The sequence below is a fragment of the Bufo gargarizans genome, chromosome 3 (genome assembly GCF_014858855.1).
Source record: "Bufo gargarizans isolate SCDJY-AF-19 chromosome 3, ASM1485885v1, whole genome shotgun sequence".
Classification (NCBI taxonomy): domain Eukaryota; kingdom Metazoa; phylum Chordata; class Amphibia; order Anura; family Bufonidae; genus Bufo; species Bufo gargarizans.
In genome coordinates, this window is record NC_058082.1 from 197824843 (window position 1) to 197837288 (window position 12446).

Here is a 12446-nt window from a genome sequence, read left to right on the forward strand (position 1 = left end):
AGTCTGCATGTCATAGCAGAGAATGAGGCTTCACGTCAGCCACCACTGCAACAGTCCATTGGCATATATTTAGGCCCAGCACACACACAGGCAGAGGAGAGAGGTCCCGTAACAGAGAATCTGGCTTCATGTCAGCAGAGAATCAGTCTGCATGTCATAGCAGAGAATGAGGCTTCACGTCAGCCACCACTGCAACAGTCCATTGGCATATATTTAGGCCCAGCACACCACAGGCAGAGGAGAGAGGTCCCGTAACAGAGAATCTGGCTTCATGTCAGCAGAGAATCAGTCTGCATGTCATAGCAGAGAATGAGGCTTCACGTCAGCCACCACTGCAACAGTCCATTGGCATATATTTAGGCCCAGCACCCAGGCAGAGGAGGGAGGTCCCGTAACAGAGAATCTGTCTTCATGTCAGCAGAGAATTAGTCTGCATGTCATAGCAGAGAATGAGGCTTCACGTCAGCCACCACTGCAACAGTCCCTTGGCATATATTTAGGCCCAGCACACCACAGGCAGAGGAGAGAGGTCCCGTAACAGAGAATCTGGCTTCATGTCAGCAGAGAATCAGTCTGCATGTCATAGCAGAGAATGAGGCTTCACGTCAGCCACCACTGCAACAGTCCATTGGCATATATTTAGGCCCAGCACACACACAGGCAGAGGAGAGAGGTCCCGTAACAGAGAATCTGGCTTCATGTCAGCAGAGAATCAGTCTGCATGTCATAGCAGAGAATGAGGCTTCACGTCAGCCACCACTGCAACAGTCCATTGGCATATATTTAGGCCCAGCACCCAGGCAGAGGAGGGAGGTCCCGTAACAGAGAATCTGTCTTCATGTCAGCAGAGAATTAGTCTGCATGTCATAGCAGAGAATGAGGCTTCACGTCAGCCACCACTGCAACAGTCCATTGGCATATATTTAGGCCCAGCACCCAGGCAGAGGAGGGAGGTCCCGTAACAGAGAATCTGTCTTCATGTCAGCAGAGAATTAGTCTGCATGTCATAGCAGAGAATGAGGCTTCACGTCACCCACCACTGGAACAGTCCATTCTCAGATATTTAGGCCCCCACCCAGGCAGAGGAGAGAGGTCCCGTAACAGAGAATCTGTCTTCATGTCAGCAGAGAATTAGTCTGCATGTCATAGCAGAGAATGAGGCTTCACGTCAGCCACCACTGCAACAGTCCATTGGCATATATTTAGGCCCAGCACCCAGGCAGAGGAGAGAGGTCCCGTAACAGACAATCTGGCTTCATGTCAGCAGAGAATCAGTCTGCATGTCATAGCAGAGAATCAGGCTTCACGTCACCCACCACTGCAACAGTCCATTGTCATAAATTTAGGCCCAGCACTAGTGTTGAGCGGCATGTCCCATATTCGAATTCGCGAAATTTTGTGAATATTCGAAAGAATATTCGTAAAATATTCGCGATTATTCAAATTCGTTATTATTTCGCATATGCGATAATTCGAATTATCGCATAATACATATGCTATGCAAAATTCACATGTGCGCTAATGAAATCGCCTTACGAAGATTCGCAACTCAATTCAATCACTAATGTATGAATGCAATGCCCTTTGCCTCTGTTCTGGGACAAGTGTAGATATTCGCATGTGCGCTAATAAAATCGCCTTACGAAGATTCGCACCTCAATCACTTTCTAGGGAATGTGAGACTTTTGGGAATCAATCGAGATACAGTGGGGGGTGATGACAGTAGTTGACAGAGTACAGATCAATGTAATCTGTAAGGTGGAAAGTAAAATAAAAAATACGAATATTCGTAAATCGAATTTTACGAAGTTCTACGTATTCGCGAATATGGTGCTATACTATATGAATGCACAGGCCTTTGCCTCTCTGTTTCTGGGGACAAGTGTAGATATTTGCATTTGCGTTAATAAAATCGCCTTACGAAGATTCGCAGCTCAATTCAATCACTAATGTATGAATGCAAAGCCCTTTGCCTCTGTTCTGGGACAAGTGTAGATATTCGCATGTGCGCTAATAAATCGCCTTACGAAGATTCGCAACTCAATTCACTAATGTATGAATGCAAAGCCCTTTGCCTCTGTTCTGGGACGTGCCGATATTCGCATGTGCGCTAATAAAATCGCCTACGAAGATTCGCGCCTCAATCACTTTCTAGGCAATGTGAGTAAGATCTGAGCTGTTGGACCTTTGGGAAACAATCAATTATATGTGTACTGTAATTTTGTGGGGGGGGGGGGGGGAAACAAAAAACGAATATTCGTTTTTACGAATATATAGCACTATATTCGAAATATTCGCGAAATCGCGAAGTTGCGATATTCGCGAAAAAAATTTGCTTTTCGAATATTCGCGCTCAACACTACCCAGCACCCAGGCAGAGGAGAGAGGTCCCGTAACAGAGAATCTGGCTTCATGTCAGCAGAGAATCAGTCTTCATATCATAGCAGAGAATCAGGCTTCACGTCACCCACCACTGTAAGAGTCAATTTTCATAAATTTAGGCCCAGAACCCAGGCAGAGGAGAAAGGTCCCGTAACAGACAATCTGGCTTCATGTCAGCAGAGAATCAGTCTTCATATCATAGCAGAGAATCAGGCTTCACGTCACCCACCACTGCAACAGTCAATTGTCATAAATTTAGGCCCAGCACCCAGGCAGAGGAGAGAGCTCCCGTAACAGAGGATCTGGCTTCATGTCAGCAGAGAATCAGTCTGCATGTCATAGCAGAGAATGAGGCTTCACGTCACCCACCACTGCAACAGTCCATTGGCATATATTTAGGCCTAGCACACAGGCAGAGCAGAGAGGTCCCGTAACAGACAATCTGGCTTCATGTCAGCAGAGAATCAGTCTGCATGTCATAGCAGAGAATGAGGCTTCACGTCACCCACCACTGCAACAGTCCATTGGCATATATTTAGGCCTAGCACACAGGCAGAGCAGAGAGGTCCCGTAACAGACAATCTGGCTTCATGTCAGCAGAGAATCAGTCTGCATGTCATAGCAGAGAATGAGGCTTCACGTCACCCACCACTGCAACAGTCCATTGGCATATATTTAGGCCTAGCACACAGGCAGAGCAGAGAGGTCCCGTAACAGACAATCTGGCTTCATGACAGCAGAGAATTAGTCTGCATGTCATAGCAGAGAATGAGGCTTCACGTCAGCCACCACTGCAACAGTCCATTGGCATATATTTAGGCCCAGCACCCAGGCAGAGGAGAGAGGTCCCGTAACAGACAATCTGGCTTCATGTCAGCAGAGAATTAGTCTGCATGTCATAGCAGAGAATCAGGCTTCACGTCAGCCACCACTGCAACAGTCCATTGTCATAAATTTAGGCCCAGCACCCAGGCAGAGGAGAGAGGTCCCGTAACAGACAATCTGGCTTCATGTCAGCAGAGAATTAGTCTGCATGTCATAGCAGAGAATGAGGCTTCACGTCAGCCACCACTGCAACAGTCCATTGGCATATATTTAGGCCTAGCACACAGGCAGAGCAGAGAGGTCCCGTAACAGACAATCTGGCTTCATGACAGCAGAGAATCAGTCTGCATGTCATAGCAGAGAATCAGGCTTCACGTCAGCCACCACTGCAACAGTCCATTGTCATAAATTTAGGCCAGCACCCAGGCAGAGGAGAGAGGTCCCGTAACAGACAATCTGGCTTCATGTCAGCAGAGAATCAGTCTTCATATCATAGCAGAGAATCAGGCTTCACGTCACCCACCACTGTAAGAGTCAATTTTCATAAATTTAGGCCCAGAACCCAGGCAGAGGAGAAAGGTCCCGTAACAGACAATCTGGCTTCATGTCAGCAGAGAATCAGTCTTCATATCATAGCAGAGAATCAGGCTTCACGTCACCCACCACTGCAACAGTCAATTTTCATAAATTTAGGCCCAGAACCCAGGCAGAGGAGAAAGGTCCCGTAACAGACAATCTGGCTTCATGTCAGCAGAGAATCAGTCTTCATATCATAGCAGAGAATCAGGCTTCACGTCACCCACCACTGCAACAGTCAATTGTCATAAATTTAGGCCCAGCACCCAGGCAGAGGAGAGAGCTCCCGTAACAGAGGATCTGGCTTCATGTCAGCAGAGAATCAGTCTGCATGTCATAGCAGAGAATGAGGCTTCACGTCACCCACCACTGCAACAGTCCATTGGCATATATTTAGGCCTAGCACACAGGCAGAGGAGAGGTTCATTCAACTTTGGGTAGCCTCGCAATATAATGGTAAAATGAAAATAAAAATAGGATTGAATGAGGAAGTGCCCTGGAGTCCAATAATATATGGTTATGGGGAGGTAGTTAATGTCTAATCTGGACAAGGGACGGACAGGTCCTGTGGGATCCATGCCTGGTTCATTTTTATGAACGTCAGCTTGTCCACATTGGCTGTAGACAGGCGGCTGCGTTTGTCTGTAATGACGCCCCCTGCCGTGCTGAATACACGTTCAGACAAAACGCTGGCCGCCGGGCAGGCCAGCACCTCCAAGGCATAAAAGGCTAGCTCTGGCCACGTGGACAATTTAGAGACCCAGAAGTTGAATGGGGCCGAACCATCAGTCAGTACGTGGAGGGGTGTGCACACGTACTGTTCCACCATGTTAGTGAAATGTTGCCTCCTGCTAACACGTTGCGTATCAGGTGGTGGTGCAGTTAGCTGTGGCGTGTTGACAAAAGTTTTCCACATCTCTGCCATGCTAACCCTGCCCTCAGAGGAGCTGGCCGTGACACAGCTGCCTTGGCGACCTCTTGCTCCTCCTCTGCCTTGGCCTTGGGCTTCCACTTGTTCCCCTGTGACATTTGGGAATGCTCTCAGTAGCGTGTCTACCAACGTGCGCTTGTACTCGCGCATCTTCCTATCACGCTCCAGTGCAGGAAGTAAGGTGGGCACATTGTCTTTGTAGCGTGGATCCAGCAGGGTGGCAACCCAGTAGTCCGCACAGGTTAAAATGTGGGCAACTCTGCTGTCGTTGCGCAGGCACTGCAGCATGTAGTCGCTCATGTGTGCCAGGCTGCCCAGGGATAAGGACAAGCTGTCCTCTGTGGGAGGCGTATCGTCATCGTCCTGCCTTTCCCCCCAGCCACGCACCAGTGATGGACCCGAGCTGCGTTGGGTGCCACCCCGCTGTGACCATGCTTCATCCTCATCCTCCTCCACCTCCTCCTCATCCTCGTCCTCCTCGTCCTCCAGTAGTGGGCCCTGGCTGGCCACATTTGTACCTGGCCTCTGCTGTTGCCAAAAACCTCCCTCTGAGTCACTTCGAAGAGACTGGCCTGAAAGTGCTAAAAATGACCCCTCTTCCTCCTCCTCCTCCTCCTCCTCCTGGGCCACCTCCTCTTCCATCATCGCCCTAAGTGTTTTCTCAAGGAGACATAGAAGTGGTATTGTAACGCTGATAACGGTGTCATCGCCACTGGCCATGTTGGTGGAGTACTCGAAACAGCGCAACAGGGCACACAGGTCTCGCATGGAGGCCCAGTCATTGGTGGTGAAGTGGTGCTGTTCTGTAGTGCGACTGACCCGTGCGTGCTGCAGCTGAAACTCCACTATGGCCTGCTGCTGCTCGCACAGTCTGTCCAGCATGTGCAAGGTGGAGTTCCACCTGGTGGGCACGTCGCATATGAGGCGGTGAGCGGGAAGGCCGAAGTTACGCTGTAGCGCAGACAGGCGAGCAGCAGCAGGATGTGAACGCCGGAAGCGCGAACAGACGGCCCGCACTTTATGCAGCAGCTCTGACATGTCGGGGTAGTTGTGAATGAACTTCTGCACCACCAAATTCAGCACATGCGCCAAGCAAGGGATGTGCGTCAAATTGGCTAGTCCCAGAGCTGCAACGAGATTTCGCCCATTATCACACACCACCAGGCCGGGCTTGAGGCTCACCGGCAGCAACCACTCGTCGGTCTGTTGTTCTATACCCCGCCACAACTCCTGTGCGGTGTGGGGCCTGTCCCCCAAACATATGAGTTTCAGAATGGCCTGCTGACGTTTACCCCGGGCTGTGCTGAAGTTGGTGGTGAAGGTGTGTGGCTGACTGGATGAGCAGGTGGAAGAAGAGGAGGAGGAAGCCGAGAAGGAGGAGGTGGCAACAGGAGGCAAAGAATGTTGCCCTGCGATCCTTGGCGGCGGAAGGACGTGCGCCAAACAGCTCTCCGCCTGGGGCCCAGCTGCCACTACATTTACCCAGTGTGCAGTTAGGGAGATATAGCGTCCCTGGCCGTGCTTACTGGTCCACGTATCTGTGGTTAGGTGGACCTTGCTACAGATGGCGTTGCGCAGTGCACACTTGATTTTATGGGATACTTGGTTGTGCAGGGAAGGCACGGCTCTCTTGGAGAAGTAGTGCCGGCTGGGAACAACATACTGTGGGACAGCAAGCGACATGAGCTGTTTGAAGCTGTCTGTGTCCACCAGCCTAAATGACAGCATTTCATAGGCCAGTAGTTTAGAAATGCTGGCATTCAGGGCCAGGGATCGAGGGTGGCTAGGTGGGAATTTACGCTTTCTATCAAATGTTTGTGAGATGGAGAGCTGAACGCTGGCGTGTGACATGGTTGAGACGCTTGGTGACGGAGGTGGTGGTGGTGGTGGTGTTGGTGGTACATCCCCTGTTTGCTGGGCGGCAGGTGCCAACGTTCCTCCAGAGGCGGAGGAAGAGGCCGAGGCGGCAGCAGCAGAATAGGCCGAGGCGGCAGCAGCAGAAGAGGTAGCAGGGGGAGCCTGAGTGACTTCCTTGGTTTTAAGGTGTTTACTCCACTGCAGTTCATGCTTTGCATGCAGGTGCCTGGTCATGCAGGTTGTGCTCAGGTTCAGAACGTTAATGCCTCGCTTCAGGCTCTGATGGCACAGCGTGCAAACCACTCGGGTCTTGTCGTCAGCACATTGTTTGAAGAAGTGCCATGCCAGGGAACTCCTTGAAGCTGCCTTTGGGGTGCTCGGTCCCAGATGGCGGCGGTCAGTAGCAGGCGGAGTCTCTTGGCGGCGGGTGTTCTGCTTTTGCCCACTGCTCCCTCTTTTGCTACGCTGTTGGCTCGGTCTCACCACTGCCTCTTCCTCCGAACTGTGAAAGTCAGTGGCACGACCTTCATTCCATGTGGGGTCTAGGACCTCATCGTCCCCTGCATCGTCTTCCACCCAGTCTTGATCCCTGACCTCCTGTTCAGTCTGCACACTGCAGAAAGACGCAGCAGTTGGCACCTGTGTTTCGTCATCATCAGAGACATGCTGAGGTGGTATTCCCATGTCCTCATCATCAGGAAACATAAGTGGTTGTGCGTCAGTGCATTCTATGTCTTTCACCGCTGGGGAAGGGCTAGGTGGATGCCCTTGGGAAACCCTGCCAGCGGAGTCTTCAAACAGCATAAGAGACTGCTGCATAACTTGAGGCTGAGACAGTTTCCCTGGTATGCATGGGGGTGATGTGACAGACTGATGGGGTTGGTTTTCAGGCGCCATCTGTGCGCTTTCTGCAGAAGACTGGGTGGGAGATAATGTGAACGTGCTGGATCCACTGTCGGCCACCCAATTGACTAATGCCTGTACCTGCTCAGGCCTTACCATCCTTAGAACGGCATTGGGCCCCACCATATATCGCTGTAAATTCTGGCGGCTACTGGGACCTGAGGTAGTTGGTACACTAGGACGTGTGGATGTGGCAGAACGGCCACGTCCTCTCCCAGCACCAGAGGGTCCACTAACACCACCACGACCATGTCCACGTCCGCGTCCCTTACTAGATGTTTTTCTCATTGTTATGGTTCACCACAACAACAAATATATTATTTGGCCCAATGTATTGTATTCAAATTCAGCGGGATATAAATTTGAGGCCTAGTATTTAGGCGCTGGGTGACCGGTATGGATTTAGTGACAGAATTAGACTTGGAAATGCACAGAAGCGTGTGTGTGTGAAGTTATTCTGAATGACCCAATGTGCACCTTGAATATTATATACCCTTTTAGGGATAGATTTCAAATAGCTCTGATATAGCAGAAACCACTAAATTATGAAATTGCTAAATTGGGAATTGTACTTCAACCCAGAACAAAAAATGTGCTTTGACGGACACTAAATATCTTGCCCAGCAACAACAGTACAGCGGTGGGTAACGAGAGATTTAGAGGGAATTAAATTTGAGGCCTAGTATTTAGGCGCTGGGTCACCGGTATGGATTTAGTGACAGAATTAGACTTGGAAATACACAGTAGCGGGTGTGTGTGAAGTTATTCTGAATGACCCTATGTGCACCTTCAATATTATATACCCTTTTAGGGATAGATTTCAAATAGCTCTGATATAGCAGAAACCACTAAATTATGAAATTGCTAAATTGGGAATTGTACTTCAACCCAGAACAAAAAATGTGCTTTGACGGACACTAAATATCTTGCCCAGCAACAACAGTACAGCGGTGGGTAACGAGAGATTTAGAGGGAATTAAATTTGAGGCCTAGTATTTAGGCGCTGGGTCACCGGTATGGATTTAGTGACAGAATTAGACTTGGAAATGCACAGAAGCGTGTGTGTGAAGTTATTCTGAATGACCCAATGTGCACCTTCAATATTATATACCCTTTTTGGGATAGATTTCAAATAGCTCTGATATAGCAGGAACCACTAAATTATGAAATTGCTAAATTGGGAATTGTACTTCAACCCAGAACAAAAAATGTGCTTTGACGGGCACTAAATAACTTTCCCAGCTACAACAGGACAACGGTAACGAGAGATTTAGAGGGATTTAAATTTGAGGCCTAGTATTTAGGCGCTGGGTGACAGGTATGGGTTTAGTGACAGAATTAGACTTGGAAATACACAGTAGCGGGTGTGTGTGAAGTTATTCTGAATGACCCTATGTGCACCTTCAATATTATATACCCTTTTAGGGATAGATTTCAAATAGCTCTGATATAGCAGAAACCACTAAATTATGAAATTGCTAAATTGGGAATTGTACTTCAACCCAGAACAAAAAATGTGCTTTGACGGACACTAAATATCTTGCCCAGCAACAACAGTACAGCGGTGGGTAACGAGAGATTTAGAGGGAATTAAATTTGAGGCCTAGTATTTAGGCGCTGGGTCACCGGTATGGATTTAGTGACAGAATTAGACTTGGAAATGCACAGAAGCGTGTGTGTGAAGTTATTCTGAATGACCCTATGTGCACCTTCAATATTATATACCCTTTTTGGGATAGATTTCAAATAGCTCTGATATAGCAGGAACCACTAAATTATGAAATTGCTAAATTGGGAATTGTACTTCAACCCAGAACAAAAAATGTGCTTTGACGGGCACTAAATAACTTTCCCAGCTACAACAGGACAACGGTAACGAGAGATTTAGAGGGATTTAAATTTGAGGCCTAGTATTTAGGCGCTGGGTGACAGGTATGGGTTTAGTGACAGAATTAGACTTGGAAATACACAGTAGCGGGTGTGTGTGAAGTTATTCTGAATGACCCTATGTGCACCTTCAATATTATATACCCTTTTAGGGATAGATTTCAAATAGCTCTGATATAGCAGAAACCACTAAATTATGAAATTGCTAAATTGGGAATTGTACTTCAACCCAGAACAAAAAATGTGCTTTGACGGACACTAAATATCTTGCCCAGCAACAACAGTACAGCGGTGGGTAACGAGAGATTTAGAGGGAATTAAATTTGAGGCCTAGTATTTAGGCGCTGGGTCACCGGTATGGATTTAGTGACAGAATTAGACTTGGAAATACACAGTAGCGGGTGTGTGTGAAGTTATTCTGAATGACCCTATGTGCACCTTCAATATTATATACCCTTTTTGGGATAGATTTCAAATAGCTCTGATATAGCAGGAACCACTAAATTATGAAATTGCTAAATTGGGAATTGTACTTCAACCCAGAACAAAAAATGTGCTTTGACGGGCACTAAATAACTTTCCCAGCTACAACAGGACAACGGTAACGAGAGATTTAGAGGGATTTAAATTTGAGGCCTAGTATTTAGGCGCTGGGTGACAGGTATGGGTTTAGTGACAGAATTAGACTTGGAAATACACAGTAGCGGGTGTGTGTGAAGTTATTCTGAATGACCCTATGTGCACCTTCAATATTATATACCCTTTTTGGGATAGATTTCAAATAGCTCTGATATAGCAGAAACCACTAAATTATGAAATTGCTAAATTGGGAATTGTACTTCAACCCAGAACAAAAAATGTGCTTTGACGGACACTAAATATCTTGCCCAGCAACAACAGTACAGCGGTGGGTAACGAGAGATTTAGAGGGAATTAAATTTGAGGCCTAGTATTTAGGCGCTGGGTCACCGGTATGGATTTAGTGACAGAATTAGACTTGGAAATACACAGTAGCGGGTGTGTGTGAAGTTACTCTGAATGACCCTATGTGCACCTTCAATATTATATACCCTTTTTGGGATAGATTTCAAAGAGCTCTGATATAGCAGGAACCACTAAATTATGAAATTGCTAAATTGGGAATTGTATTTCAACCCAGAACAAGAAATGTGCTTGAACGGACACTAAATAACTCGCCCAGCTACAGCACTAGGGACAGATTTAGCTGGATATAAATTTGAGGCCTAGTATTTAGGCGCTGGGTGACAGGTATGGGTTTAGTGACAGAATTAGACTTGGAAATACACAGTAGCGGGTGTGTGTGAAGTTATTCTGAATGACCCTATGTGCACCTTCAATATTATATACCCTTTTAGGGATAGATTTCAAATAGCTCTGATATAGCAGAAACCACTAAATTATGAAATTGCTAAATTGGGAATTGTACTTCAACCCAGAACAAAAAATGTGCTTTGACGGACACTAAATATCTTGCCCAGCAACAACAGTACAGCGGTGGGTAACGAGAGATTTAGAGGGAATTAAATTTGAGGCCTAGTATTTAGGCGCTGGGTCACCGGTATGGATTTAGTGACAGAATTAGACTTGGAAATACACAGTAGCGGGTGTGTGTGAAGTTATTCTGAATGACCCTATGTGCACCTTCAATATTATATACCCTTTTTGGGATAGATTTCAAATAGCTCTGATATAGCAGGAACCACTAAATTATGAAATTGCTAAATTGGGAATTGTACTTCAACCCAGAACAAAAAATGTGCTTTGACGGGCACTAAATAACTTTCCCAGCTACAACAGGACAACGGTAACGAGAGATTTAGAGGGATTTAAATTTGAGGCCTAGTATTTAGGCGCTGGGTGACAGGTATGGGTTTAGTGACAGAATTAGACTTGGAAATACACAGTAGCGGGTGTGTGTGAAGTTATTCTGAATGACCCTATGTGCACCTTCAATATTATATACCCTTTTTGGGATAGATTTCAAATAGCTCTGATATAGCAGAAACCACTAAATTATGAAATTGCTAAATTGGGAATTGTACTTCAACCCAGAACAAAAAATGTGCTTTGACGGACACTAAATATCTTGCCCAGCAACAACAGTACAGCGGTGGGTAACGAGAGATTTAGAGGGAATTAAATTTGAGGCCTAGTATTTAGGCGCTGGGTCACCGGTATGGATTTAGTGACAGAATTAGACTTGGAAATACACAGTAGCGGGTGTGTGTGAAGTTACTCTGAATGACCCTATGTGCACCTTCAATATTATATACCCTTTTTGGGATAGATTTCAAAGAGCTCTGATATAGCAGGAACCACTAAATTATGAAATTGCTAAATTGGGAATTGTATTTCAACCCAGAACAAGAAATGTGCTTGAACGGACACTAAATAACTCGCCCAGCTACAGCACTAGGGACAGATTTAGCTGGATATAAATTTGAGGCCTAGTATTTAGGCGCTGGGTGACAGGTATGGGTTTAGTGACAGAATTAGACTTGGAAATACACAGTAGCGGGTGTGTGTGAAGTTATTCTGAATGACCCTATGTGCACCTTCAATATTATATACCCTTTTAGGGATAGATTTCAAATAGCTCTGATATAGCAGAAACCACTAAATTATGAAATTGCTAAATTGGGAATTGTACTTCAACCCAGAACAAAAAATGTGCTTTGACGGACACTAAATATCTTGCCCAGCAACAACAGTACAGCGGTGGGTAACGAGAGATTTAGAGGGAATTAAATTTGAGGCCTAGTATTTAGGCGCTGGGTCACCGGTATGGATTTAGTGACAGAATTAGACTTGGAAATACACAGTAGCGGGTGTGTGTGAAGTTATTCTGAATGACCCTATGTGCACCTTCAATATTATATACCCTTTTTGGGATAGATTTCAAATAGCTCTGATATAGCAGGAACCACTAAATTATGAAATTGCTAAATTGGGAATTGTACTTCAACCCAGAACAAAAAATGTGCTTTGACGGGCACTAAATAACTTTCCCAGCTACAACAGGACAACGGTAACGAGAGATTTAGAGGGATTTAAATTTGAGGCC